The sequence below is a fragment of the Anomaloglossus baeobatrachus genome, unplaced genomic scaffold (genome assembly GCF_048569485.1).
Source record: "Anomaloglossus baeobatrachus isolate aAnoBae1 unplaced genomic scaffold, aAnoBae1.hap1 Scaffold_703, whole genome shotgun sequence".
In the NCBI taxonomy this organism is placed as follows: Eukaryota; Metazoa; Chordata; class Amphibia; order Anura; family Aromobatidae; genus Anomaloglossus; species Anomaloglossus baeobatrachus.
Genome location: NW_027445078.1, coordinates 72,051 through 98,249, shown reverse-complemented (window position 1 = coordinate 98,249; position 26,199 = coordinate 72,051). Strand labels below are relative to the sequence as shown.

General features: G+C 46.7%; 20 non-coding genes across 20 annotated transcripts; all 20 read right to left on the bottom strand.

Moving 5' to 3' along the window:
• Window positions 1-972: 972 nt before the first annotated feature.
• Window positions 973-1,163, bottom strand: LOC142286962 (U2 spliceosomal RNA). Its single transcript, XR_012747997.1, has one exon. It is a non-coding gene; the product is annotated as a U2 spliceosomal RNA (small nuclear RNA).
• A 1,117-nt stretch (window positions 1,164-2,280) lies between these two features.
• LOC142286942 (U2 spliceosomal RNA) lies at window positions 2,281-2,471 on the bottom strand. Its single transcript, XR_012747978.1, has one exon. It is a non-coding gene; the product is annotated as a U2 spliceosomal RNA (small nuclear RNA).
• Window positions 2,472-3,588: 1,117 nt separating this feature from the next.
• LOC142286940 (U2 spliceosomal RNA) lies at window positions 3,589-3,779 on the bottom strand. Its single transcript, XR_012747977.1, has one exon. It is a non-coding gene; the product is annotated as a U2 spliceosomal RNA (small nuclear RNA).
• Window positions 3,780-4,897: 1,118 nt separating this feature from the next.
• LOC142286939 (U2 spliceosomal RNA) lies at window positions 4,898-5,088 on the bottom strand. The gene has a single exon (XR_012747976.1). It is a non-coding gene; the product is annotated as a U2 spliceosomal RNA (small nuclear RNA).
• Window positions 5,089-6,205: 1,117 nt separating this feature from the next.
• On the bottom strand, window positions 6,206-6,396 carry LOC142286938 (U2 spliceosomal RNA). The gene has a single exon (XR_012747975.1). It is a non-coding gene; the product is annotated as a U2 spliceosomal RNA (small nuclear RNA).
• A 1,117-nt stretch (window positions 6,397-7,513) lies between these two features.
• On the bottom strand, window positions 7,514-7,704 carry LOC142286937 (U2 spliceosomal RNA). Its single transcript, XR_012747974.1, has one exon. It is a non-coding gene; the product is annotated as a U2 spliceosomal RNA (small nuclear RNA).
• Window positions 7,705-8,821: 1,117 nt separating this feature from the next.
• LOC142286936 (U2 spliceosomal RNA) lies at window positions 8,822-9,012 on the bottom strand. Its single transcript, XR_012747973.1, has one exon. It is a non-coding gene; the product is annotated as a U2 spliceosomal RNA (small nuclear RNA).
• Window positions 9,013-10,129: 1,117 nt separating this feature from the next.
• Window positions 10,130-10,320, bottom strand: LOC142286935 (U2 spliceosomal RNA). The gene has a single exon (XR_012747972.1). It is a non-coding gene; the product is annotated as a U2 spliceosomal RNA (small nuclear RNA).
• A 1,117-nt stretch (window positions 10,321-11,437) lies between these two features.
• Window positions 11,438-11,628, bottom strand: LOC142286933 (U2 spliceosomal RNA). The gene has a single exon (XR_012747970.1). It is a non-coding gene; the product is annotated as a U2 spliceosomal RNA (small nuclear RNA).
• Window positions 11,629-12,745: 1,117 nt separating this feature from the next.
• Window positions 12,746-12,936, bottom strand: LOC142286967 (U2 spliceosomal RNA). The gene has a single exon (XR_012748002.1). It is a non-coding gene; the product is annotated as a U2 spliceosomal RNA (small nuclear RNA).
• Window positions 12,937-14,053: 1,117 nt separating this feature from the next.
• LOC142286932 (U2 spliceosomal RNA) lies at window positions 14,054-14,244 on the bottom strand. The gene has a single exon (XR_012747969.1). It is a non-coding gene; the product is annotated as a U2 spliceosomal RNA (small nuclear RNA).
• A 1,117-nt stretch (window positions 14,245-15,361) lies between these two features.
• LOC142286931 (U2 spliceosomal RNA) lies at window positions 15,362-15,552 on the bottom strand. The gene has a single exon (XR_012747968.1). It is a non-coding gene; the product is annotated as a U2 spliceosomal RNA (small nuclear RNA).
• Window positions 15,553-16,669: 1,117 nt separating this feature from the next.
• On the bottom strand, window positions 16,670-16,860 carry LOC142286930 (U2 spliceosomal RNA). Its single transcript, XR_012747967.1, has one exon. It is a non-coding gene; the product is annotated as a U2 spliceosomal RNA (small nuclear RNA).
• Window positions 16,861-17,977: 1,117 nt separating this feature from the next.
• Window positions 17,978-18,168, bottom strand: LOC142286929 (U2 spliceosomal RNA). The gene has a single exon (XR_012747966.1). It is a non-coding gene; the product is annotated as a U2 spliceosomal RNA (small nuclear RNA).
• Window positions 18,169-19,285: 1,117 nt separating this feature from the next.
• Window positions 19,286-19,476, bottom strand: LOC142287027 (U2 spliceosomal RNA). The gene has a single exon (XR_012748053.1). It is a non-coding gene; the product is annotated as a U2 spliceosomal RNA (small nuclear RNA).
• A 1,117-nt stretch (window positions 19,477-20,593) lies between these two features.
• Window positions 20,594-20,784, bottom strand: LOC142287026 (U2 spliceosomal RNA). Its single transcript, XR_012748052.1, has one exon. It is a non-coding gene; the product is annotated as a U2 spliceosomal RNA (small nuclear RNA).
• A 1,117-nt stretch (window positions 20,785-21,901) lies between these two features.
• LOC142287025 (U2 spliceosomal RNA) lies at window positions 21,902-22,092 on the bottom strand. Its single transcript, XR_012748051.1, has one exon. It is a non-coding gene; the product is annotated as a U2 spliceosomal RNA (small nuclear RNA).
• A 1,116-nt stretch (window positions 22,093-23,208) lies between these two features.
• LOC142287024 (U2 spliceosomal RNA) lies at window positions 23,209-23,399 on the bottom strand. Its single transcript, XR_012748050.1, has one exon. It is a non-coding gene; the product is annotated as a U2 spliceosomal RNA (small nuclear RNA).
• A 1,118-nt stretch (window positions 23,400-24,517) lies between these two features.
• On the bottom strand, window positions 24,518-24,708 carry LOC142287023 (U2 spliceosomal RNA). Its single transcript, XR_012748049.1, has one exon. It is a non-coding gene; the product is annotated as a U2 spliceosomal RNA (small nuclear RNA).
• Window positions 24,709-25,825: 1,117 nt separating this feature from the next.
• Window positions 25,826-26,016, bottom strand: LOC142287020 (U2 spliceosomal RNA). The gene has a single exon (XR_012748047.1). It is a non-coding gene; the product is annotated as a U2 spliceosomal RNA (small nuclear RNA).
• Between the last annotated feature and the right edge of the window lie 183 nt (window positions 26,017-26,199).

Below are 26,199 nucleotides of genomic sequence, written 5' to 3'. Positions count from 1 at the left end.
CAAAAACAAGAAGAATGGTGCGTTTTGCAGCCGCCGCCCACTGCAATGAATCTGAATAACTCCTCCTTTAGGGCGCAAGCAACTCCCCTCCCCCTTGCAGTCTTTCCAATTCACGATACAAAAAGACGGACAGGACAGGTTGCCTGACTTTCCGTCACTGCCACCCTTTGCCATCCTTACCCGTAGAAAGCCCTTTCATCATCCCCAAACCCTAATCTTTTCCCTTTCCTTCCCAGCCCCCAAACCCTGCCCTCTGTACCTTTCTCACCACCCGCTTCCCTTCTCCTGTCATCCCCCTACCACCCGGGAAAAAAAGAGATTGCCCCCTCCTTCCACTAGCCCACCCTCCCACCCAAAGAACAACTTCTTCTGCGCAGCTTGTTTTCTAGGCAGCAGCGCTATTGTGATGTCATCGGGGGGCATTGTGACAAGCCGCCAGTGTTCCGTCTCTTCATGTTGTGCACTGTTCAAACCGAAAATACATCAACAGGCAGGCTACAGAAAAGCTTACTAACAAAGGTTAGAGAGGGGCTTTCTCAGAGGGCTTTTTACAGTTTGTCTATTCCCAATTAGCCGGTTTAGTATACTTAATGAAAGTACTAATTCTTTCATAGGCCGCCCATTCTTAGTATTTGACGTTCAGGTAACAACAGGTAACTTTATTTGGAGTGGAAGCAGAGAGATAACACCAGATGCCAATTGTAGATCCTCTCACACCTGTGGTCACTGCAGCATCTGACTCCACTTTGTCCAAAAGGGATCTATTCCATTCAATTACACATGATCTAGATTAGACTGACAACAAGATACTGCACGGGACATAGCAGAGTTGGTGAAGTTGAGTGGTGATGAGTTTGCTATTTGGATGAATAAAGTAAGTAAAAAGTGTGTTAGATAAAAATTCATTTCAATTCGCTAATCGGGCTAATATGAATCAGGTGAATCGAGTTCTGCTTTTGGAAACTGGGTTAAGAGGGGTGCACCGTTCCTGGAGGTACTGCAATACCAGGTCAATGCGTGGAGTGGACAGAGCAAGCTCTTTTTCCATCTCCCTGTTCTAAAAATCCATTTAATATATGGTCCCCAGATAGGGGACGTATCAGATATTAAACTGATAAGAACAGATACTACACTTGATCTTAGCCAAAAGGCCGAGAAGCGATAACCAGAATTGGTTTGGGCCTCGAGTGGCACCCTGGCCTATGCCGGACACATCTTAGGGAGAGAGAGCGAGAGGGAGACAAACCCACGCCTACACAAGACATTTTGTCACCCAAGCCAACCCTTGAAAAGGCTGCTTTGCAGAGCAAAAACAAGAAGAATGGTGCGTTTTGCAGCCGCCGCCCACTGCAATGAATCTGAATAACTCCTCCTTTAGGGCGCAAGCAACTCCCCTCCCCCTTGCAGTCTTTCCAATTCACGATACAAAAAGACGGACAGGACAGGTTGCCTGACTTTCCGTCACTGCCACCCTTTGCCATCCTTACCCGTAGAAAGCCCTTTCATCATCCCCAAACCCTAATCTTTTCCCTTTCCTTCCCAGCCCCCAAACCCTGCCCTCTGTACCTTTCTCACCACCCGCTTCCCTTCTCCTGTCATCCCCCTACCACCCGGGAAAAAAAGAGATTGCCCCCTCCTTCCACTAGCCCACCCTCCCACCCAAAGAACAACTTCTTCTGCGCAGCTTGTTTTCTAGGCAGCAGCGCTATTGTGATGTCATCGGGGGGCATTGTGACAAGCCGCCAGTGTTCCGTCTCTTCATGTTGTGCACTGTTCAAACCGAAAATACATCAACAGGCAGGCTACAGAAAAGCTTACTAACAAAGGTTAGAGAGGGGCTTTCTCAGAGGGCTTTTTACAGTTTGTCTATTCCCAATTAGCCGGTTTAGTATACTTAATGAAAGTACTAATTCTTTCATAGGCCGCCCATTCTTAGTATTTGACGTTCAGGTAACAACAGGTAACTTTATTTGGAGTGGAAGCAGAGAGATAACACCAGATGCCAATTGTAGATCCTCTCACACCTGTGGTCACTGCAGCATCTGACTCCACTTTGTCCAAAAGGGATCTATTCCATTCAATTACACATGATCTAGATTAGACTGACAACAAGATACTGCACGGGACATAGCAGAGTTGGTGAAGTTGAGTGGTGATGAGTTTGCTATTTGGATGAATAAAGCAAGTAAAAAGTGTGTTAGATAAAAATTCATTTCAATTCGCTAATCGGGCTAATATGAATCAGGTGAATCGAGTTCTGCTTTTGGAAACTGGGTTAAGAAGGGGTGCACCGTTCCTGGAGGTACTGCAATACCAGGTCAATGCGTGGAGTGGACAGAGCAAGCTCTTTTTCCATCTCCCTGTTCTAAAAATCCATTTAATATATGGTCCCCAGATAGGGGACGTATCAGATATTAAACTGATAAGAACAGATACTACACTTGATCTTAGCCAAAAGGCCGAGAAGCGATAACCAGAATTGGTTTGGGCCTCGAGTGGCACCCTGGCCTATGCCGGACACATCTTAGGGAGAGAGAGCGAGAGGGAGACAAACCCACGCCTACACAAGACATTTTGTCACCCAAGCCAACCCTTGAAAAGGCTGCTTTGCAGAGCAAAAACAAGAAGAATGGTGCGTTTTGCAGCCGCCGCCCACTGCAATGAATCTGAATAACTCCTCCTTTAGGGCGCAAGCAACTCCCCTCCCCCTTGCAGTCTTTCCAATTCACGATACAAAAAGACGGACAGGACAGGTTGCCTGACTTTCCGTCACTGCCACCCTTTGCCATCCTTACCCGTAGAAAGCCCTTTCATCATCCCCAAACCCTAATCTTTTCCCTTTCCTTCCCAGCCCCCAAACCCTGCCCTCTGTACCTTTCTCACCACCCGCTTCCCTTCTCCTGTCATCCCCCTACCACCCGGGAAAAAAAGAGATTGCCCCCTCCTTCCACTAGCCCACCCTCCCACCCAAAGAACAACTTCTTCTGCGCAGCTTGTTTTCTAGGCAGCAGCGCTATTGTGATGTCATCGGGGGGCATTGTGACAAGCCGCCAGTGTTCCGTCTCTTCATGTTGTGCACTGTTCAAACCGAAAATACATCAACAGGCAGGCTACAGAAAAGCTTACTAACAAAGGTTAGAGAGGGGCTTTCTCAGAGGGCTTTTTACAGTTTGTCTATTCCCAATTAGCCGGTTTAGTATACTTAATGAAAGTACTAATTCTTTCATAGGCCGCCCATTCTTAGTATTTGACGTTCAGGTAACAACAGGTAACTTTATTTGGAGTGGAAGCAGAGAGATAACACCAGATGCCAATTGTAGATCCTCTCACACCTGTGGTCACTGCAGCATCTGACTCCACTTTGTCCAAAAGGGATCTATTCCATTCAATTACACATGATCTAGATTAGACTGACAACAAGATACTGCACGGGACATAGCAGAGTTGGTGAAGTTGAGTGGTGATGAGTTTGCTATTTGGATGAATAAAGCAAGTAAAAAGTGTGTTAGATAAAAATTCATTTCAATTCGCTAATCGGGCTAATATGAATCAGGTGAATCGAGTTCTGCTTTTGGAAACTGGGTTAAGAAGGGGTGCACCGTTCCTGGAGGTACTGCAATACCAGGTCAATGCGTGGAGTGGACAGAGCAAGCTCTTTTTCCATCTCCCTGTTCTAAAAATCCATTTAATATATGGTCCCCAGATAGGGGACGTATCAGATATTAAACTGATAAGAACAGATACTACACTTGATCTTAGCCAAAAGGCCGAGAAGCGATAACCAGAATTGGTTTGGGCCTCGAGTGGCACCCTGGCCTATGCCGGACACATCTTAGGGAGAGAGAGCGAGAGGGAGACAAACCCACGCCTACACAAGACATTTTGTCACCCAAGCCAACCCTTGAAAAGGCTGCTTTGCAGAGCAAAAACAAGAAGAATGGTGCGTTTTGCAGCCGCCGCCCACTGCAATGAATCTGAATAACTCCTCCTTTAGGGCGCAAGCAACTCCCCTCCCCCTTGCAGTCTTTCCAATTCACGATACAAAAAGACGGACAGGACAGGTTGCCTGACTTTCCGTCACTGCCACCCTTTGCCATCCTTACCCGTAGAAAGCCCTTTCATCATCCCCAAACCCTAATCTTTTCCCTTTCCTTCCCAGCCCCCAAACCCTGCCCTCTGTACCTTTCTCACCACCCGCTTCCCTTCTCCTGTCATCCCCCTACCACCCGGGAAAAAAAGAGATTGCCCCCTCCTTCCACTAGCCCACCCTCCCACCCAAAGAACAACTTCTTCTGCGCAGCTTGTTTTCTAGGCAGCAGCGCTATTGTGATGTCATCGGGGGGCATTGTGACAAGCCGCCAGTGTTCCGTCTCTTCATGTTGTGCACTGTTCAAACCGAAAATACATCAACAGGCAGGCTACAGAAAAGCTTACTAACAAAGGTTAGAGAGGGGCTTTCTCAGAGGGCTTTTTACAGTTTGTCTATTCCCAATTAGCCGGTTTAGTATACTTAATGAAAGTACTAATTCTTTCATAGGCCGCCCATTCTTAGTATTTGACGTTCAGGTAACAACAGGTAACTTTATTTGGAGTGGAAGCAGAGAGATAACACCAGATGCCAATTGTAGATCCTCTCACACCTGTGGTCACTGCAGCATCTGACTCCACTTTGTCCAAAAGGGATCTATTCCATTCAATTACACATGATCTAGATTAGACTGACAACAAGATACTGCACGGGACATAGCAGAGTTGGTGAAGTTGAGTGGTGATGAGTTTGCTATTTGGATGAATAAAGCAAGTAAAAAGTGTGTTAGATAAAAATTCATTTCAATTCGCTAATCGGGGCTAATATGAATCAGGTGAATCGAGTTCTGCTTTTGGAAACTGGGTTAAGAAGGGGTGCACCGTTCCTGGAGGTACTGCAATACCAGGTCAATGCGTGGAGTGGACAGAGCAAGCTCTTTTTCCATCTCCCTGTTCTAAAAATCCATTTAATATATGGTCCCCAGATAGGGGACGTATCAGATATTAAACTGATAAGAACAGATACTACACTTGATCTTAGCCAAAAGGCCGAGAAGCGATAACCAGAATTGGTTTGGGCCTCGAGTGGCACCCTGGCCTATGCCGGACACATCTTAGGGAGAGAGAGCGAGAGGGAGACAAACCCACGCCTACACAAGACATTTTGTCACCCAAGCCAACCCTTGAAAAGGCTGCTTTGCAGAGCAAAAACAAGAAGAATGGTGCGTTTTGCAGCCGCCGCCCACTGCAATGAATCTGAATAACTCCTCCTTTAGGGCGCAAGCAACTCCCCTCCCCCTTGCAGTCTTTCCAATTCACGATACAAAAAGACGGACAGGACAGGTTGCCTGACTTTCCGTCACTGCCACCCTTTGCCATCCTTACCCGTAGAAAGCCCTTTCATCATCCCCAAACCCTAATCTTTTCCCTTTCCTTCCCAGCCCCCAAACCCTGCCCTCTGTACCTTTCTCACCACCCGCTTCCCTTCTCCTGTCATCCCCCTACCACCCGGGAAAAAAAGAGATTGCCCCCTCCTTCCACTAGCCCACCCTCCCACCCAAAGAACAACTTCTTCTGCGCAGCTTGTTTTCTAGGCAGCAGCGCTATTGTGATGTCATCGGGGGGCATTGTGACAAGCCGCCAGTGTTCCGTCTCTTCATGTTGTGCACTGTTCAAACCGAAAATACATCAACAGGCAGGCTACAGAAAAGCTTACTAACAAAGGTTAGAGAGGGGCTTTCTCAGAGGGCTTTTTACAGTTTGTCTATTCCCAATTAGCCGGTTTAGTATACTTAATGAAAGTACTAATTCTTTCATAGGCCGCCCATTCTTAGTATTTGACGTTCAGGTAACAACAGGTAACTTTATTTGGAGTGGAAGCAGAGAGATAACACCAGATGCCAATTGTAGATCCTCTCACACCTGTGGTCACTGCAGCATCTGACTCCACTTTGTCCAAAAGGGATCTATTCCATTCAATTACACATGATCTAGATTAGACTGACAACAAGATACTGCACGGGACATAGCAGAGTTGGTGAAGTTGAGTGGTGATGAGTTTGCTATTTGGATGAATAAAGCAAGTAAAAAGTGTGTTAGATAAAAATTCATTTCAATTCGCTAATCGGGCTAATATGAATCAGGTGAATCGAGTTCTGCTTTTGGAAACTGGGTTAAGAAGGGGTGCACCGTTCCTGGAGGTACTGCAATACCAGGTCAATGCGTGGAGTGGACAGAGCAAGCTCTTTTTCCATCTCCCTGTTCTAAAAATCCATTTAATATATGGTCCCCAGATAGGGGACGTATCAGATATTAAACTGATAAGAACAGATACTACACTTGATCTTAGCCAAAAGGCCGAGAAGCGATAACCAGAATTGGTTTGGGCCTCGAGTGGCACCCTGGCCTATGCCGGACACATCTTAGGGAGAGAGAGCGAGAGGGAGACAAACCCACGCCTACACAAGACATTTTGTCACCCAAGCCAACCCTTGAAAAGGCTGCTTTGCAGAGCAAAAACAAGAAGAATGGTGCGTTTTGCAGCCGCCGCCCACTGCAATGAATCTGAATAACTCCTCCTTTAGGGCGCAAGCAACTCCCCTCCCCCTTGCAGTCTTTCCAATTCACGATACAAAAAGACGGACAGGACAGGTTGCCTGACTTTCCGTCACTGCCACCCTTTGCCATCCTTACCCGTAGAAAGCCCTTTCATCATCCCCAAACCCTAATCTTTTCCCTTTCCTTCCCAGCCCCCAAACCCTGCCCTCTGTACCTTTCTCACCACCCGCTTCCCTTCTCCTGTCATCCCCCTACCACCCGGGAAAAAAAGAGATTGCCCCCTCCTTCCACTAGCCCACCCTCCCACCCAAAGAACAACTTCTTCTGCGCAGCTTGTTTTCTAGGCAGCAGCGCTATTGTGATGTCATCGGGGGGCATTGTGACAAGCCGCCAGTGTTCCGTCTCTTCATGTTGTGCACTGTTCAAACCGAAAATACATCAACAGGCAGGCTACAGAAAAGCTTACTAACAAAGGTTAGAGAGGGGCTTTCTCAGAGGGCTTTTTACAGTTTGTCTATTCCCAATTAGCCGGTTTAGTATACTTAATGAAAGTACTAATTCTTTCATAGGCCGCCCATTCTTAGTATTTGACGTTCAGGTAACAACAGGTAACTTTATTTGGAGTGGAAGCAGAGAGATAACACCAGATGCCAATTGTAGATCCTCTCACACCTGTGGTCACTGCAGCATCTGACTCCACTTTGTCCAAAAGGGATCTATTCCATTCAATTACACATGATCTAGATTAGACTGACAACAAGATACTGCACGGGACATAGCAGAGTTGGTGAAGTTGAGTGGTGATGAGTTTGCTATTTGGATGAATAAAGCAAGTAAAAAGTGTGTTAGATAAAAATTCATTTCAATTCGCTAATCGGGCTAATATGAATCAGGTGAATCGAGTTCTGCTTTTGGAAACTGGGTTAAGAAGGGGTGCACCGTTCCTGGAGGTACTGCAATACCAGGTCAATGCGTGGAGTGGACAGAGCAAGCTCTTTTTCCATCTCCCTGTTCTAAAAATCCATTTAATATATGGTCCCCAGATAGGGGACGTATCAGATATTAAACTGATAAGAACAGATACTACACTTGATCTTAGCCAAAAGGCCGAGAAGCGATAACCAGAATTGGTTTGGGCCTCGAGTGGCACCCTGGCCTATGCCGGACACATCTTAGGGAGAGAGAGCGAGAGGGAGACAAACCCACGCCTACACAAGACATTTTGTCACCCAAGCCAACCCTTGAAAAGGCTGCTTTGCAGAGCAAAAACAAGAAGAATGGTGCGTTTTGCAGCCGCCGCCCACTGCAATGAATCTGAATAACTCCTCCTTTAGGGCGCAAGCAACTCCCCTCCCCCTTGCAGTCTTTCCAATTCACGATACAAAAAGACGGACAGGACAGGTTGCCTGACTTTCCGTCACTGCCACCCTTTGCCATCCTTACCCGTAGAAAGCCCTTTCATCATCCCCAAACCCTAATCTTTTCCCTTTCCTTCCCAGCCCCCAAACCCTGCCCTCTGTACCTTTCTCACCACCCGCTTCCCTTCTCCTGTCATCCCCCTACCACCCGGGAAAAAAAGAGATTGCCCCCTCCTTCCACTAGCCCACCCTCCCACCCAAAGAACAACTTCTTCTGCGCAGCTTGTTTTCTAGGCAGCAGCGCTATTGTGATGTCATCGGGGGGCATTGTGACAAGCCGCCAGTGTTCCGTCTCTTCATGTTGTGCACTGTTCAAACCGAAAATACATCAACAGGCAGGCTACAGAAAAGCTTACTAACAAAGGTTAGAGAGGGGCTTTCTCAGAGGGCTTTTTACAGTTTGTCTATTCCCAATTAGCCGGTTTAGTATACTTAATGAAAGTACTAATTCTTTCATAGGCCGCCCATTCTTAGTATTTGACGTTCAGGTAACAACAGGTAACTTTATTTGGAGTGGAAGCAGAGAGATAACACCAGATGCCAATTGTAGATCCTCTCACACCTGTGGTCACTGCAGCATCTGACTCCACTTTGTCCAAAAGGGATCTATTCCATTCAATTACACATGATCTAGATTAGACTGACAACAAGATACTGCACGGGACATAGCAGAGTTGGTGAAGTTGAGTGGTGATGAGTTTGCTATTTGGATGAATAAAGCAAGTAAAAAGTGTGTTAGATAAAAATTCATTTCAATTCGCTAATCGGGCTAATATGAATCAGGTGAATCGAGTTCTGCTTTTGGAAACTGGGTTAAGAAGGGGTGCACCGTTCCTGGAGGTACTGCAATACCAGGTCAATGCGTGGAGTGGACAGAGCAAGCTCTTTTTCCATCTCCCTGTTCTAAAAATCCATTTAATATATGGTCCCCAGATAGGGGACGTATCAGATATTAAACTGATAAGAACAGATACTACACTTGATCTTAGCCAAAAGGCCGAGAAGCGATAACCAGAATTGGTTTGGGCCTCGAGTGGCACCCTGGCCTATGCCGGACACATCTTAGGGAGAGAGAGCGAGAGGGAGACAAACCCACGCCTACACAAGACATTTTGTCACCCAAGCCAACCCTTGAAAAGGCTGCTTTGCAGAGCAAAAACAAGAAGAATGGTGCGTTTTGCAGCCGCCGCCCACTGCAATGAATCTGAATAACTCCTCCTTTAGGGCGCAAGCAACTCCCCTCCCCCTTGCAGTCTTTCCAATTCACGATACAAAAAGACGGACAGGACAGGTTGCCTGACTTTCCGTCACTGCCACCCTTTGCCATCCTTACCCGTAGAAAGCCCTTTCATCATCCCCAAACCCTAATCTTTTCCCTTTCCTTCCCAGCCCCCAAACCCTGCCCTCTGTACCTTTCTCACCACCCGCTTCCCTTCTCCTGTCATCCCCCTACCACCCGGGAAAAAAAGAGATTGCCCCCTCCTTCCACTAGCCCACCCTCCCACCCAAAGAACAACTTCTTCTGCGCAGCTTGTTTTCTAGGCAGCAGCGCTATTGTGATGTCATCGGGGGGCATTGTGACAAGCCGCCAGTGTTCCGTCTCTTCATGTTGTGCACTGTTCAAACCGAAAATACATCAACAGGCAGGCTACAGAAAAGCTTACTAACAAAGGTTAGAGAGGGGCTTTCTCAGAGGGCTTTTTACAGTTTGTCTATTCCCAATTAGCCGGTTTAGTATACTTAATGAAAGTACTAATTCTTTCATAGGCCGCCCATTCTTAGTATTTGACGTTCAGGTAACAACAGGTAACTTTATTTGGAGTGGAAGCAGAGAGATAACACCAGATGCCAATTGTAGATCCTCTCACACCTGTGGTCACTGCAGCATCTGACTCCACTTTGTCCAAAAGGGATCTATTCCATTCAATTACACATGATCTAGATTAGACTGACAACAAGATACTGCACGGGACATAGCAGAGTTGGTGAAGTTGAGTGGTGATGAGTTTGCTATTTGGATGAATAAAGCAAGTAAAAAGTGTGTTAGATAAAAATTTATTTCAATTCGCTAATCGGGCTAATATGAATCAGGTGAATCGAGTTCTGCTTTTGGAAACTGGGTTAAGAAGGGGTGCACCGTTCCTGGAGGTACTGCAATACCAGGTCAATGCGTGGAGTGGACAGAGCAAGCTCTTTTTCCATCTCCCTGTTCTAAAAATCCATTTAATATATGGTCCCCAGATAGGGGACGTATCAGATATTAAACTGATAAGAACAGATACTACACTTGATCTTAGCCAAAAGGCCGAGAAGCGATAACCAGAATTGGTTTGGGCCTCGAGTGGCACCCTGGCCTATGCCGGACACATTTTAGGGAAAGAGAGCGAGAGGGAGACAAACCCACGCCTACACAAGACATTTTGTCACCCAAGCCAACCCTTGAAAAGGCTGCTTTGCAGAGCAAAAACAAGAAGAATGGTGCGTTTTGCAGCCGCCGCCCACTGCAATGAATCTGAATAACTCCTCCTTTAGGGCGCAAGCAACTCCCCTCCCCCTTGCAGTCTTTCCAATTCACGATACAAAAAGACGGACAGGACAGGTTGCCTGACTTTCCGTCACTGCCACCCTTTGCCATCCTTACCCGTAGAAAGCCCTTTCATCATCCCCAAACCCTAATCTTTTCCCTTTCCTTCCCAGCCCCCAAACCCTGCCCTCTGTACCTTTCTCACCACCCGCTTCCCTTCTCCTGTCATCCCCCTACCACCCGGGAAAAAAAGAGATTGCCCCCTCCTTCCACTAGCCCACCCTCCCACCCAAAGAACAACTTCTTCTGCGCAGCTTGTTTTCTAGGCAGCAGCGCTATTGTGATGTCATCGGGGGGCATTGTGACAAGCCGCCAGTGTTCCGTCTCTTCATGTTGTGCACTGTTCAAACCGAAAATACATCAACAGGCAGGCTACAGAAAAGCTTACTAACAAAGGTTAGAGAGGGGCTTTCTCAGAGGGCTTTTTACAGTTTGTCTATTCCCAATTAGCCGGTTTAGTATACTTAATGAAAGTACTAATTCTTTCATAGGCCGCCCATTCTTAGTATTTGACGTTCAGGTAACAACAGGTAACTTTATTTGGAGTGGAAGCAGAGAGATAACACCAGATGCCAATTGTAGATCCTCTCACACCTGTGGTCACTGCAGCATCTGACTCCACTTTGTCCAAAAGGGATCTATTCCATTCAATTACACATGATCTAGATTAGACTGACAACAAGATACTGCACGGGACATAGCAGAGTTGGTGAAGTTGAGTGGTGATGAGTTTGCTATTTGGATGAATAAAGCAAGTAAAAAGTGTGTTAGATAAAAATTCATTTCAATTCGCTAATCGGGCTAATATGAATCAGGTGAATCGAGTTCTGCTTTTGGAAACTGGGTTAAGAAGGGGTGCACCGTTCCTGGAGGTACTGCAATACCAGGTCAATGCGTGGAGTGGACAGAGCAAGCTCTTTTTCCATCTCCCTGTTCTAAAAATCCATTTAATATATGGTCCCCAGATAGGGGACGTATCAGATATTAAACTGATAAGAACAGATACTACACTTGATCTTAGCCAAAAGGCCGAGAAGCGATAACCAGAATTGGTTTGGGCCTCGAGTGGCACCCTGGCCTATGCCGGACACATCTTAGGGAGAGAGAGCGAGAGGGAGACAAACCCACGCCTACACAAGACATTTTGTCACCCAAGCCAACCCTTGAAAAGGCTGCTTTGCAGAGCAAAAACAAGAAGAATGGTGCGTTTTGCAGCCGCCGCCCACTGCAATGAATCTGAATAACTCCTCCTTTAGGGCGCAAGCAACTCCCCTCCCCCTTGCAGTCTTTCCAATTCACGATACAAAAAGACGGACAGGACAGGTTGCCTGACTTTCCGTCACTGCCACCCTTTGCCATCCTTACCCGTAGAAAGCCCTTTCATCATCCCCAAACCCTAATCTTTTCCCTTTCCTTCCCAGCCCCCAAACCCTGCCCTCTGTACCTTTCTCACCACCCGCTTCCCTTCTCCTGTCATCCCCCTACCACCCGGGAAAAAAAGAGATTGCCCCCTCCTTCCACTAGCCCACCCTCCCACCCAAAGAACAACTTCTTCTGCGCAGCTTGTTTTCTAGGCAGCAGCGCTATTGTGATGTCATCGGGGGGCATTGTGACAAGCCGCCAGTGTTCCGTCTCTTCATGTTGTGCACTGTTCAAACCGAAAATACATCAACAGGCAGGCTACAGAAAAGCTTACTAACAAAGGTTAGAGAGGGGCTTTCTCAGAGGGCTTTTTACAGTTTGTCTATTCCCAATTAGCCGGTTTAGTATACTTAATGAAAGTACTAATTCTTTCATAGGCCGCCCATTCTTAGTATTTGACGTTCAGGTAACAACAGGTAACTTTATTTGGAGTGGAAGCAGAGAGATAACACCAGATGCCAATTGTAGATCCTCTCACACCTGTGGTCACTGCAGCATCTGACTCCACTTTGTCCAAAAGGGATCTATTCCATTCAATTACACATGATCTAGATTAGACTGACAACAAGATACTGCACGGGACATAGCAGAGTTGGTGAAGTTGAGTGGTGATGAGTTTGCTATTTGGATGAATAAAGCAAGTAAAAAGTGTGTTAGATAAAAATTTATTTCAATTCGCTAATCGGGCTAATATGAATCAGGTGAATCGAGTTCTGCTTTTGGAAACTGGGTTAAGAAGGGGTGCACCGTTCCTGGAGGTACTGCAATACCAGGTCAATGTGTGGAGTGGACAGAGCAAGCTCTTTTTCCATCTCCCTGTTCTAAAAATCCATTTAATATATGGTCCCCAGATAGGGGACGTATCAGATATTAAACTGATAAGAACAGATACTACACTTGATCTTAGCCAAAAGGCCGAGAAGCGATAACCAGAATTGGTTTGGGCCTCGAGTGGCACCCTGGCCTATGCCGGACACATCTTAGGGAGAGAGAGCGAGAGGGAGACAAACCCACGCCTACACAAGACATTTTGTCACCCAAGCCAACCCTTGAAAAGGCTGCTTTGCAGAGCAAAAACAAGAAGAATGGTGCGTTTTGCAGCCGCCGCCCACTGCAATGAATCTGAATAACTCCTCCTTTAGGGCGCAAGCAACTCCCCTCCCTTTTGCAGTCTTTCCAATTCACGATACAAAAAGACGGACAGGACAGGTTGCCTGACTTTCCGTCACTGCCACCCTTTGCCATCCTTACCCGTAGAAAGCCCTTTCATCATCCCCAAACCCTAATCTTTTCCCTTTCCTTCCCAGCCCCCAAACCCTGCCCTCTGTACCTTTCTCACCACCCGCTTCCCTTCTCCTGTCATCCCCCTACCACCCGGGAAAAAAAGAGATTGCCCCCTCCTTCCACTAGCCCACCCTCCCACCCAAAGAACAACTTCTTCTGCGCAGCTTGTTTTCTAGGCAGCAGCGCTATTGTGATGTCATCGGGGGGCATTGTGACAAGCCGCCAGTGTTCCGTCTCTTCATGTTGTGCACTGTTCAAACCGAAAATACATCAACAGGCAGGCTACAGAAAAGCTTACTAACAAAGGTTAGAGAGGGGCTTTCTCAGAGGGCTTTTTACAGTTTGTCTATTCCCAATTAGCCGGTTTAGTATACTTAATGAAAGTACTAATTCTTTCATAGGCCGCCCATTCTTAGTATTTGACGTTCAGGTAACAACAGGTAACTTTATTTGGAGTGGAAGCAGAGAGATAACACCAGATGCCAATTGTAGATCCTCTCACACCTGTGGTCACTGCAGCATCTGACTCCACTTTGTCCAAAAGGGATCTATTCCATTCAATTACACATGATCTAGATTAGACTGACAACAAGATACTGCACGGGACATAGCAGAGTTGGTGAAGTTGAGTGGTGATGAGTTTGCTATTTGGATGAATAAAGCAAGTAAAAAGTGTGTTAGATAAAAATTCATTTCAATTCGCTAATCGGGCTAATATGAATCAGGTGAATCGAGTTCTGCTTTTGGAAACTGGGTTAAGAAGGGGTGCACCGTTCCTGGAGGTACTGCAATACCAGGTCAATGCGTGGAGTGGACAGAGCAAGCTCTTTTTCCATCTCCCTGTTCTAAAAATCCATTTAATATATGGTCCCCAGATAGGGGACGTATCAGATATTAAACTGATAAGAACAGATACTACACTTGATCTTAGCCAAAAGGCCGAGAAGCGATAACCAGAATTGGTTTGGGCCTCGAGTGGCACCCTGGCCTATGCCGGACACATCTTAGGGAGAGAGAGCGAGAGGGAGACAAACCCACGCCTACACAAGACATTTTGTCACCCAAGCCAACCCTTGAAAAGGCTGCTTTGCAGAGCAAAAACAAGAAGAATGGTGCGTTTTGCAGCCGCCGCCCACTGCAATGAATCTGAATAACTCCTCCTTTAGGGCGCAAGCAACTCCCCTCCCCCTTGCAGTCTTTCCAATTCACGATACAAAAAGACGGACAGGACAGGTTGCCTGACTTTCCGTCACTGCCACCCTTTGCCATCCTTACCCGTAGAAAGCCCTTTCATCATCCCCAAACCCTAATCTTTTCCCTTTCCTTCCCAGCCCCCAAACCCTGCCCTCTGTACCTTTCTCACCACCCGCTTCCCTTCTCCTGTCATCCCCCTACCACCCGGGAAAAAAAGAGATTGCCCCCTCCTTCCACTAGCCCACCCTCCCACCCAAAGAACAACTTCTTCTGCGCAGCTTGTTTTCTAGGCAGCAGCGCTATTGTGATGTCATCGGGGGGCATTGTGACAAGCCGCCAGTGTTCCGTCTCTTCATGTTGTGCACTGTTCAAACCGAAAATACATCAACAGGCAGGCTACAGAAAAGCTTACTAACAAAGGTTAGAGAGGGGCTTTCTCAGAGGGCTTTTTACAGTTTGTCTATTCCCAATTAGCCGGTTTAGTATACTTAATGAAAGTACTAATTCTTTCATAGGCCGCCCATTCTTAGTATTTGACGTTCAGGTAACAACAGGTAACTTTATTTGGAGTGGAAGCAGAGAGATAACACCAGATGCCAATTGTAGATCCTCTCACACCTGTGGTCACTGCAGCATCTGACTCCACTTTGTCCAAAAGGGATCTATTCCATTCAATTACACATGATCTAGATTAGACTGACAACAAGATACTGCACGGGACATAGCAGAGTTGGTGAAGTTGAGTGGTGATGAGTTTGCTATTTGGATGAATAAAGCAAGTAAAAAGTGTGTTAGATAAAAATTCATTTCAATTCGCTAATCGGGCTAATATGAATCAGGTGAATCGAGTTCTGCTTTTGGAAACTGGGTTAAGAAGGGGTGCACCGTTCCTGGAGGTACTGCAATACCAGGTCAATGCGTGGAGTGGACAGAGCAAGCTCTTTTTCCATCTCCCTGTTCTAAAAATCCATTTAATATATGGTCCCCAGATAGGGGACGTATCAGATATTAAACTGATAAGAACAGATACTACACTTGATCTTAGCCAAAAGGCCGAGAAGCGATAACCAGAATTGGTTTGGGCCTCGAGTGGCACCCTGGCCTATGCCGGACACATCTTAGGGAGAGAGAGCGAGAGGGAGACAAACCCACGCCTACACAAGACATTTTGTCACCCAAGCCAACCCTTGAAAAGGCTGCTTTGCAGAGCAAAAACAAGAAGAATGGTGCGTTTTGCAGCCGCCGCCCACTGCAATGAATCTGAATAACTCCTCCTTTAGGGCGCAAGCAACTCCCCTCCCCCTTGCAGTCTTTCCAATTCACGATACAAAAAGACGGACAGGACAGGTTGCCTGACTTTCCGTCACTGCCACCCTTTGCCATCCTTACCCGTAGAAAGCCCTTTCATCATCCCCAAACCCTAATCTTTTCCCTTTCCTTCCCAGCCCCCAAACCCTGCCCTCTGTACCTTTCTCACCACCCGCTTCCCTTCTCCTGTCATCCCCCTACCACCCGGGAAAAAAAGAGATTGCCCCCTCCTTCCACTAGCCCACCCTCCCACCCAAAGAACAACTTCTTCTGCGCAGCTTGTTTTCTAGGCAGCAGCGCTATTGTGATGTCATCGGGGGGCATTGTGACAAGCCGCCAGTGTTCCGTCTCTTCATGTTGTGCACTGTTCAAACCGAAAATACATCAACAGGCAGGCTACAGAAAAGCTTACTAACAAAGGTTAGAGAGGGGCTTTCTCAGAGGGCTTTTTACAGTTTGTCTATTCCCAATTAGCCGGTTTAGTATACTTAATGAAAGTACTAATTCTTTCATAGGCCGCCCATTCTTAGTATTTGACGTTCAGGTAACAACAGGTAACTTTATTTGGAGTGGAAGCAGAGAGATAACACCAGATGCCAATTGTAGATCCTCTCACACCTGTGGTCACTGCAGCATCTGACTCCACTTTGTCCAAAAGGGATCTATTCCATTCAATTACACATGATCTAGATTAGACTGACAACAAGATACTGCACGGGACATAGCAGAGTTGGTGAAGTTGAGTGGTGATGAGTTTGCTATTTGGATGAATAAAGCAAGTAAAAAGTGTGTTAGATAAAAATTCATTTCAATTCGCTAATCGGGCTAATATGAATCAGGTGAATCGAGTTCTGCTTTTGGAAACTGGGTTAAGAAGGGGTGCACCGTTCCTGGAGGTACTGCAATACCAGGTCAATGCGTGGAGTGGACAGAGCAAGCTCTTTTTCCATCTCCCTGTTCTAAAAATCCATTTAATATATGGTCCCCAGATAGGGGACGTATCAGATATTAAACTGATAAGAACAGATACTACACTTGATCTTAGCCAAAAGGCCGAGAAGCGATAACCAGAATTGGTTTGGGCCTCGAGTGGCACCCTGGCCTATGCCGGACACATCTTAGGGAGAGAGAGCGAGAGGGAGACAAACCCACGCCTACACAAGACATTTTGTCACCCAAGCCAACCCTTGAAAAGGCTGCTTTGCAGAGCAAAAACAAGAAGAATGGTGCGTTTTGCAGCCGCCGCCCACTGCAATGAATCTGAATAACTCCTCCTTTAGGGCGCAAGCAACTCCCCTCCCCCTTGCAGTCTTTCCAATTCACGATACAAAAAGACGGACAGGACAGGTTGCCTGACTTTCCGTCACTGCCACCCTTTGCCATCCTTACCCGTAGAAAGCCCTTTCATCATCCCCAAACCCTAATCTTTTCCCTTTCCTTCCCAGCCCCCAAACCCTGCCCTCTGTACCTTTCTCACCACCCGCTTCCCTTCTCCTGTCATCCCCCTACCACCCGGGAAAAAAAGAGATTGCCCCCTCCTTCCACTAGCCCACCCTCCCACCCAAAGAACAACTTCTTCTGCGCAGCTTGTTTTCTAGGCAGCAGCGCTATTGTGATGTCATCGGGGGGCATTGTGACAAGCCGCCAGTGTTCCGTCTCTTCATGTTGTGCACTGTTCAAACCGAAAATACATCAACAGGCAGGCTACAGAAAAGCTTACTAACAAAGGTTAGAGAGGGGCTTTCTCAGAGGGCTTTTTGCAGTTTGTCTATTCCCAATTAGCCGGTTTAGTATACTTAATGAAAGTACTAATTCTTTCATAGGCCGCCCATTCTTAGTATTTGACGTTCAGGTAACAACAGGTAACTTTATTTGGAGTGGAAGCAGAGAGATAACACCAGATGCCAATTGTAGATCCTCTCACACCTGTGGTCACTGCAGCATCTGACTCCACTTTGTCCAAAAGGGATCTATTCCATTCAATTACACATGATCTAGATTAGACTGACAACAAGATACTGCACGGGACATAGCAGAGTTGGTGAAGTTGAGTGGTGATGAGTTTGCTATTTGGATGAATAAAGCAAGTAAAAAGTGTGTTAGATAAAAATTCATTTCAATTCGCTAATCGGGCTAATATGAATCAGGTGAATCGAGTTCTGCTTTTGGAAACTGGGTTAAGAAGGGGTGCACCGTTCCTGGAGGTACTGCAATACCAGGTCAATGCGTGGAGTGGACAGAGCAAGCTCTTTTTCCATCTCCCTGTTCTAAAAATCCATTTAATATATGGTCCCCAGATAGGGGACGTATCAGATATTAAACTGATAAGAACAGATACTACACTTGATCTTAGCCAAAAGGCCGAGAAGCGATAACCAGAATTGGTTTGGGCCTCGAGTGGCACCCTGGCCTATGCCGGACACATCTTAGGGAGAGAGAGCGAGAGGGAGACAAACCCACGCCTACACAAGACATTTTGTCACCCAAGCCAACCCTTGAAAAGGCTGCTTTGCAGAGCAAAAACAAGAAGAATGGTGCGTTTTGCAGCCGCCGCCCACTGCAATGAATCTGAATAACTCCTCCTTTAGGGCGCAAGCAACTCCCCTCCCCCTTGCAGTCTTTCCAATTCACGATACAAAAAGACGGACAGGACAGGTTGCCTGACTTTCCGTCACTGCCACCCTTTGCCATCCTTACCCGTAGAAAGCCCTTTCATCATCCCCAAACCCTAATCTTTTCCCTTTCCTTCCCAGCCCCCAAACCCTGCCCTCTGTACCTTTCTCACCACCCGCTTCCCTTCTCCTGTCATCCCCCTACCACCCGGGAAAAAAAGAGATTGCCCCCTCCTTCCACTAGCCCACCCTCCCACCCAAAGAACAACTTCTTCTGCGCAGCTTGTTTTCTAGGCAGCAGCGCTATTGTGATGTCATCGGGGGGCATTGTGACAAGCCGCCAGTGTTCCGTCTCTTCATGTTGTGCACTGTTCAAACCGAAAATACATCAACAGGCAGGCTACAGAAAAGCTTACTAACAAAGGTTAGAGAGGGGCTTTCTCAGAGGGCTTTTTACAGTTTGTCTATTCCCAATTAGCCGGTTTAGTATACTTAATGAAAGTACTAATTCTTTCATAGGCCGCCCATTCTTAGTATTTGACGTTCAGGTAACAACAGGTAACTTTATTTGGAGTGGAAGCAGAGAGATAACACCAGATGCCAATTGTAGATCCTCTCACACCTGTGGTCACTGCAGCATCTGACTCCACTTTGTCCAAAAGGGATCTATTCCATTCAATTACACATGATCTAGATTAGACTGACAACAAGATACTGCACGGGACATAGCAGAGTTGGTGAAGTTGAGTGGTGATGAGTTTGCTATTTGGATGAATAAAGCAAGTAAAAAGTGTGTTAGATAAAAATTCATTTCAATTCGCTAATCGGGCTAATATGAATCAGGTGAATCGAGTTCTGCTTTTGGAAACTGGGTTAAGAAGGGGTGCACCGTTCCTGGAGGTACTGCAATACCAGGTCAATGCGTGGAGTGGACAGAGCAAGCTCTTTTTCCATCTCCCTGTTCTAAAAATCCATTTAATATATGGTCCCCAGATAGGGGACGTATCAGATATTAAACTGATAAGAACAGATACTACACTTGATCTTAGCCAAAAGGCCGAGAAGCGATAACCAGAATTGGTTTGGGCCTCGAGTGGCACCCTGGCCTATGCCGGACACATCTTAGGGAGAGAGAGCGAGAGGGAGACAAACCCACGCCTACACAAGACATTTTGTCACCCAAGCCAACCCTTGAAAAGGCTGCTTTGCAGAGCAAAAACAAGAAGAATGGTGCGTTTTGCAGCCGCCGCCCACTGCAATGAATCTGAATAACTCCTCCTTTAGGGCGCAAGCAACTCCCCTCCCCCTTGCAGTCTTTCCAATTCACGATACAAAAAGACGGACAGGACAGGTTGCCTGACTTTCCGTCACTGCCACCCTTTGCCATCCTTACCCGTAGAAAGCCCTTTCATCATCCCCAAACCCTAATCTTTTCCCTTTCCTTCCCAGCCCCCAAACCCTGCCCTCTGTACCTTTCTCACCACCCGCTTCCCTTCTCCTGTCATCCCCCTACCACCCGGGAAAAAAAGAGATTGCCCCCTCCTTCCACTAGCCCACCCTCCCACCCAAAGAACAACTTCTTCTGCGCAGCTTGTTTTCTAGGCAGCAGCGCTATTGTGATGTCATCGGGGGGCATTGTGACAAGCCGCCAGTGTTCCGTCTCTTCATGTTGTGCACTGTTCAAACCGAAAATACATCAACAGGCAGGCTACAGAAAAGCTTACTAACAAAGGTTAGAGAGGGGCTTTCTCAGAGGGCTTTTTACAGTTTGTCTATTCCCAATTAGCCGGTTTAGTATACTTAATGAAAGTACTAATTCTTTCATAGGCCGCCCATTCTTAGTATTTGACGTTCAGGTAACAACAGGTAACTTTATTTGGAGTGGAAGCAGAGAGATAACACCAGATGCCAATTGTAGATCCTCTCACACCTGTGGTCACTGCAGCATCTGACTCCACTTTGTCCAAAAGGGATCTATTCCATTCAATTACACATGATCTAGATTAGACTGACAACAAGATACTGCACGGGACATAGCAGAGTTGGTGAAGTTGAGTGGTGATGAGTTTGCTATTTGGATGAATAAAGCAAGTAAAAAGTGTGTTAGATAAAAATTCATTTCAATTCGCTAATCGGGCTAATATGAATCAGGTGAATCGAGTTCTGCTTTTGGAAACTGGGTTAAGAAGGGGTGCACCGTTCCTGGAGGTACTGCAATACCAGGTCAATGCGTGGAGTGGACAGAGCAAGCTCTTTTTCCATCTCCCTGTTCTAAAAATCCATTTAATATATGGTCCCCAGATAGGGGACGTATCAGATATTAAACTGATAAGAACAGATACTACACTTGATCTTAGCCAAAAGGCCGAGAAGCGATAACCAGAATTGGTTTGGGCCTCGAGTGGCACCCTGGCCTATGCCGGACACATCTTAGGGAGAGAGAGCGAGAGGGAGACAAACCCACGCCTACACAAGACATTTTGTCACCCAAGCCAACCCTTGAAAAGGCTGCTTTGCAGAGCAAAAACAAGAAGAATGGTGCGTTTTGCAGCCGCCGCCCACTGCAATGAATCTGAATAACTCCTCCTTTAGGGCGCAAGCAACTCCCCTCCCCCTTGCAGTCTTTCCAATTCACGATACAAAAAGACGGACAGGACAGGTTGCCTGACTTTCCGTCACTGCCACCCTTTGCCATCCTTACCCGTAGAAAGCCCTTTCATCATCCCCAAACCCTAATCTTTTCCCTTTCCTTCCCAGCCCCCAAACCCTGCCCTCTGTACCTTTCTCACCACCCGCTTCCCTTCTCCTGTCATCCCCCTACCACCCGGGAAAAAAAGAGATTGCCCCCTCCTTCCACTAGCCCACCCTCCCACCCAAAGAACAACTTCTTCTGCGCAGCTTGTTTTCTAGGCAGCAGCGCTATTGTGATGTCATCGGGGGGCATTGTGACAAGCCGCCAGTGTTCCGTCTCTTCATGTTGTGCACTGTTCAAACCGAAAATACATCAACAGGCAGGCTACAGAAAAGCTTACTAACAAAGGTTAGAGAGGGGCTTTCTCAGAGGGCTTTTTACAGTTTGTCTATTCCCAATTAGCCGGTTTAGTATACTTAATGAAAGTACTAATTCTTTCATAGGCCGCCCATTCTTAGTATTTGACGTTCAGGTAACAACAGGTAACTTTATTTGGAGTGGAAGCAGAGAGATAACACCAGATGCCAATTGTAGATCCTCTCACACCTGTGGTCACTGCAGCATCTGACTCCACTTTGTCCAAAAGGGATCTATTCCATTCAATTACACATGATCTAGATTAGACTGACAACAAGATACTGCACGGGACATAGCAGAGTTGGTGAAGTTGAGTGGTGATGAGTTTGCTATTTGGATGAATAAAGCAAGTAAAAAGTGTGTTAGATAAAAATTCATTTCAATTCGCTAATCGGGCTAATATGAATCAGGTGAATCGAGTTCTGCTTTTGGAAACTGGGTTAAGAAGGGGTGCACCGTTCCTGGAGGTACTGCAATACCAGGTCAATGCGTGGAGTGGACAGAGCAAGCTCTTTTTCCATCTCCCTGTTCTAAAAATCCATTTAATATATGGTCCCCAGATAGGGGACGTATCAGATATTAAACTGATAAGAACAGATACTACACTTGATCTTAGCCAAAAGGCCGAGAAGCGATAACCAGAATTGGTTTGGGCCTCGAGTGGCACCCTGGCCTATGCCGGACACATCTTAGGGAGAGAGAGCGAGAGGGAGACAAACCCACGCCTACACAAGACATTTTGTCACCCAAGCCAACCCTTGAAAAGGCTGCTTTGCAGAGCAAAAACAAGAAGAATGGTGCGTTTTGCAGCCGCCGCCCACTGCAATGAATCTGAATAACTCCTCCTTTAGGGCGCAAGCAACTCCCCTCCCCCTTGCAGTCTTTCCAATTCACGATACAAAAAGACGGACAGGACAGGTTGCCTGACTTTCCGTCACTGCCACCCTTTGCCATCCTTACCCGTAGAAAGCCCTTTCATCATCCCCAAACCCTAATCTTTTCCCTTTCCTTCCCAGCCCCCAAACCCTGCCCTCTGTACCTTTCTCACCACCCGCTTCCCTTCTCCTGTCATCCCCCTACCACCCGGGAAAAAAAGAGATTGCCCCCTCCTTCCACTAGCCCACCCTCCCACCCAAAGAACAACTTCTTCTGCGCAGCTTGTTTTCTAGGCAGCAGCGCTATTGTGATGTCATCGGGGGGCATTGTGACAAGCCGCCAGTGTTCCGTCTCTTCATGTTGTGCACTGTTCAAACCGAAAATACATCAACAGGCAGGCTACAGAAAAGCTTACTAACAAAGGTTGAGAGGGGCTTTCTCAGAGGGCTTTTTACAGTTTGTCTATTCCCAATTAGCCGGTTTAGTATACTTAATGAAAGTACTAATTCTTTCATAGGCCGCCCATTCTTAGTATTTGACGTTCAGGTAACAACAGGTAACTTTATTTGGAGTGGAAGCAGAGAGATAACACCAGATGCCAATTGTAGATCCTCTCACACCTGTGGTCACTGCAGCATCTGACTCCACTTTGTCCAAAAGGGATCTATTCCATTCAATTACACATGATCTAGATTAGACTGACAACAAGATACTGCACGGGACATAGCAGAGTTGGTGAAGTTGAGTGGTGATGAGTTTGCTATTTGGATGAATAAAGCAAGTAAAAAGTGTGTTAGATAAAAATTCATTTCAATTCGCTAATCGGGCTAATATGAATCAGGTGAATCGAGTTCTGCTTTTGGAAACTGGGTTAAGAAGGGGTGCACCGTTCCTGGAGGTACTGCAATACCAGGTCAATGCGTGGAGTGGACAGAGCAAGCTCTTTTTCCATCTCCCTGTTCTAAAAATCCATTTAATATATGGTCCCCAGATAGGGGACGTATCAGATATTAAACTGATAAGAACAGATACTACACTTGATCTTAGCCAAAAGGCCGAGAAGCGATAACCAGAATTGGTTTGGGCCTCGAGTGGCACCCTGGCCTATGCCGGACACATCTTAGGGAGAGAGAGCGAGAGGGAGACAAACCCACGCCTACACAAGACATTTTGTCACCCAAGCCAACCCTTGAAAAGGCTGCTTTGCAGAGCAAAAACAAGAAGAATGGTGCGTTTTGCAGCCGCCGCCCACTGCAATGAATCTGAATAACTCCTCCTTTAGGGCGCAAGCAACTCCCCTCCCCCTTGCAGTCTTTCCAATTCACGATACAAAAAGACGGACAGGACAGGTTGCCTGACTTTCCGTCACTGCCACCCTTTGCCATCCTTACCCGTAGAAAGCCCTTTCATCATCCCCAAACCCTAATCTTTTCCCTTTCCTTCCCAGCCCCCAAACCCTGCCCTCTGTACCTTTCTCACCACCCCGCTTCCCTTCTCCTGTCATCCCCCTACCACCCGGGAAAAAAAGAGATTGCCCCCTCCTTCCACTAGCCCACCCTCCCACCCAAAGAACAACTTCTTCTGCGCAGCTTGTTTTCTAGGCAGCAGCGCTATTGTGATGTCATCGGGGGGCATTGTGACAAGCCGCCAGTGTTCCGTCTCTTCATGTTGTGCACTGTTCAAACCGAAAATACATCAACAGGCAGGCTACAGAAAAGCTTACTAACAAAGGTTAGAGAGGGGCTTTCTCAGAGGGCTTTTTACAGTTTGTCTATTCCCAATTAGCCGGTTTAGTATACTTAATGAAAGTACTAATTCTTTCATAGGCCGCCCATTCTTAGTATTTGACGTTCAGGTAACAACAGGTAACTTTATTTGGAGTGGAAGCAGAGAGATAACACCAGATGCCAATTGTAGATCCTCTCACACCTGTGGTCACTGCAGCATCTGACTCCACTTTGTCCAAAAGGGATCTATTCCATTCAATTACACATGATCTAGATTAGACTGACAACAAGATACTGCACGGGACATAGCAGAGTTGGTGAAGTTGAGTGGTGATGAGTTTGCTATTTGGATGAATAAAGCAAGTAAAAAGTGTGTTAGATAAAAATTCATTTCAATTCGCTAATCGGGCTAATATGAATCAGGTGAATCGAGTTCTGCTTTTGGAAACTGGGTTAAGAAGGGGTGCACCGTTCCTGGAGGTACTGCAATACCAGGTCAATGCGTGGAGTGGACAGAGCAAGCTCTTTTTCCATCTCCCTGTTCTAAAAATCCATTTAATATATGGTCCCCAGATAGGGGACGTATCAGATATTAAACTGATAAGAACAGATACTACACTTGATCTTAGCCAAAAGGCCGAGAAGCGATAACCAGAATTGGTTTGGGCCTCGAGTGGCACCCTGGCCTATGCCGGACACATCTTAGGGAGAGAGAGCGAGAGGGAGACAAACCCACGCCTACACAAGACATTTTGTCACCCAAGCCAACCCTTGAAAAGGCTGCTTTGCAGAGCAAAAACAAGAAGAATGGTGCGTTTTGCAGCCGCCGCCCACTGCAATGAATCTGAATAACTCCTCCTTTAGGGCGCAAGCAACTCCCCTCCCCCTTGCAGTCTTTCCAATTCACGATACAAAAAGACGGACAGGACAGGTTGCCTGACTTTCCGTCACTGCCACCCTTTGCCATCCTTACCCGTAGAAAGCCCTTTCATCATCCCCAAACCCTAATCTTTTCCCTTTCCTTCCCAGCCCCCAAACCCTGCCCTCTGTACCTTTCTCACCACCCGCTTCCCTTCTCCTGTCATCCCCCTACCACCCGGGAAAAAAAGAGATTGCCCCCTCCTTCCACTAGCCCACCCTCCCACCCAAAGAACAACTTCTTCTGCGCAGCTTGTTTTCTAGGCAGCAGCGCTATTGTGATGTCATCGGGGGGCATTGTGACAAGCCGCCAGTGTTCCGTCTCTTCATGTTGTGCACTGTTCAAACCGAAAATACATCAACAGGCAGGCTACAGAAAAGCTTACTAACAAAGGTTAGAGAGGGGCTTTCTCAGAGGGCTTTTTACAGTTTGTCTATTCCCAATTAGCCGGTTTAGTATACTTAATGAAAGTACTAATTCTTTCATAGGCCGCCCATTCTTAGTATTTGACGTTCAGGTAACAACAGGTAACTTTATTTGGAGTGGAAGCAGAGAGATAACACCAGATGCCAATTGTAGATCCTCTCACACCTGTGGTCACTGCAGCATCTGACTCCACTTTGTCCAAAAGGGATCTATTCCATTCAATTACACATGATCTAGATTAGACTGACAACAAGATACTGCACGGGACATAGCAGAGTTGGTGAAGTTGAGTGGTGATGAGTTTGCTATTTGGATGAATAAAGCAAGTAAAAAGTGTGTTAGATAAAAATTCATTTCAATTCGCTAATCGGGCTAATATGAATCAGGTGAATCGAGTTCTGCTTTTGGAAACTGGGTTAAGAAGGGGTGCACCGTTCCTGGAGGTACTGCAATACCAGGTCAATGCGTGGAGTGGACAGAGCAAGCTCTTTTTCCATCTCCCTGTTCTAAAAATCCATTTAATATATGGTCCCCAGATAGGGGACGTATCAGATATTAAACTGATAAGAACAGATACTACACTTGATCTTAGCCAAAAGGCCGAGAAGCGATAACCAGAATTGGTTTGGGCCTCGAGTGGCACCCTGGCCTATGCCGGACACATCTTAGGGAGAGAGAGCGAGAGGGAGACAAACCCACGCCTACACAAGACATTTTGTCACCCAAGCCAACCCTTGAAAAGGCTGCTTTGCAGAGCAAAAACAAGAAGAATGGTGCGTTTTGCAGCCGCCGCCC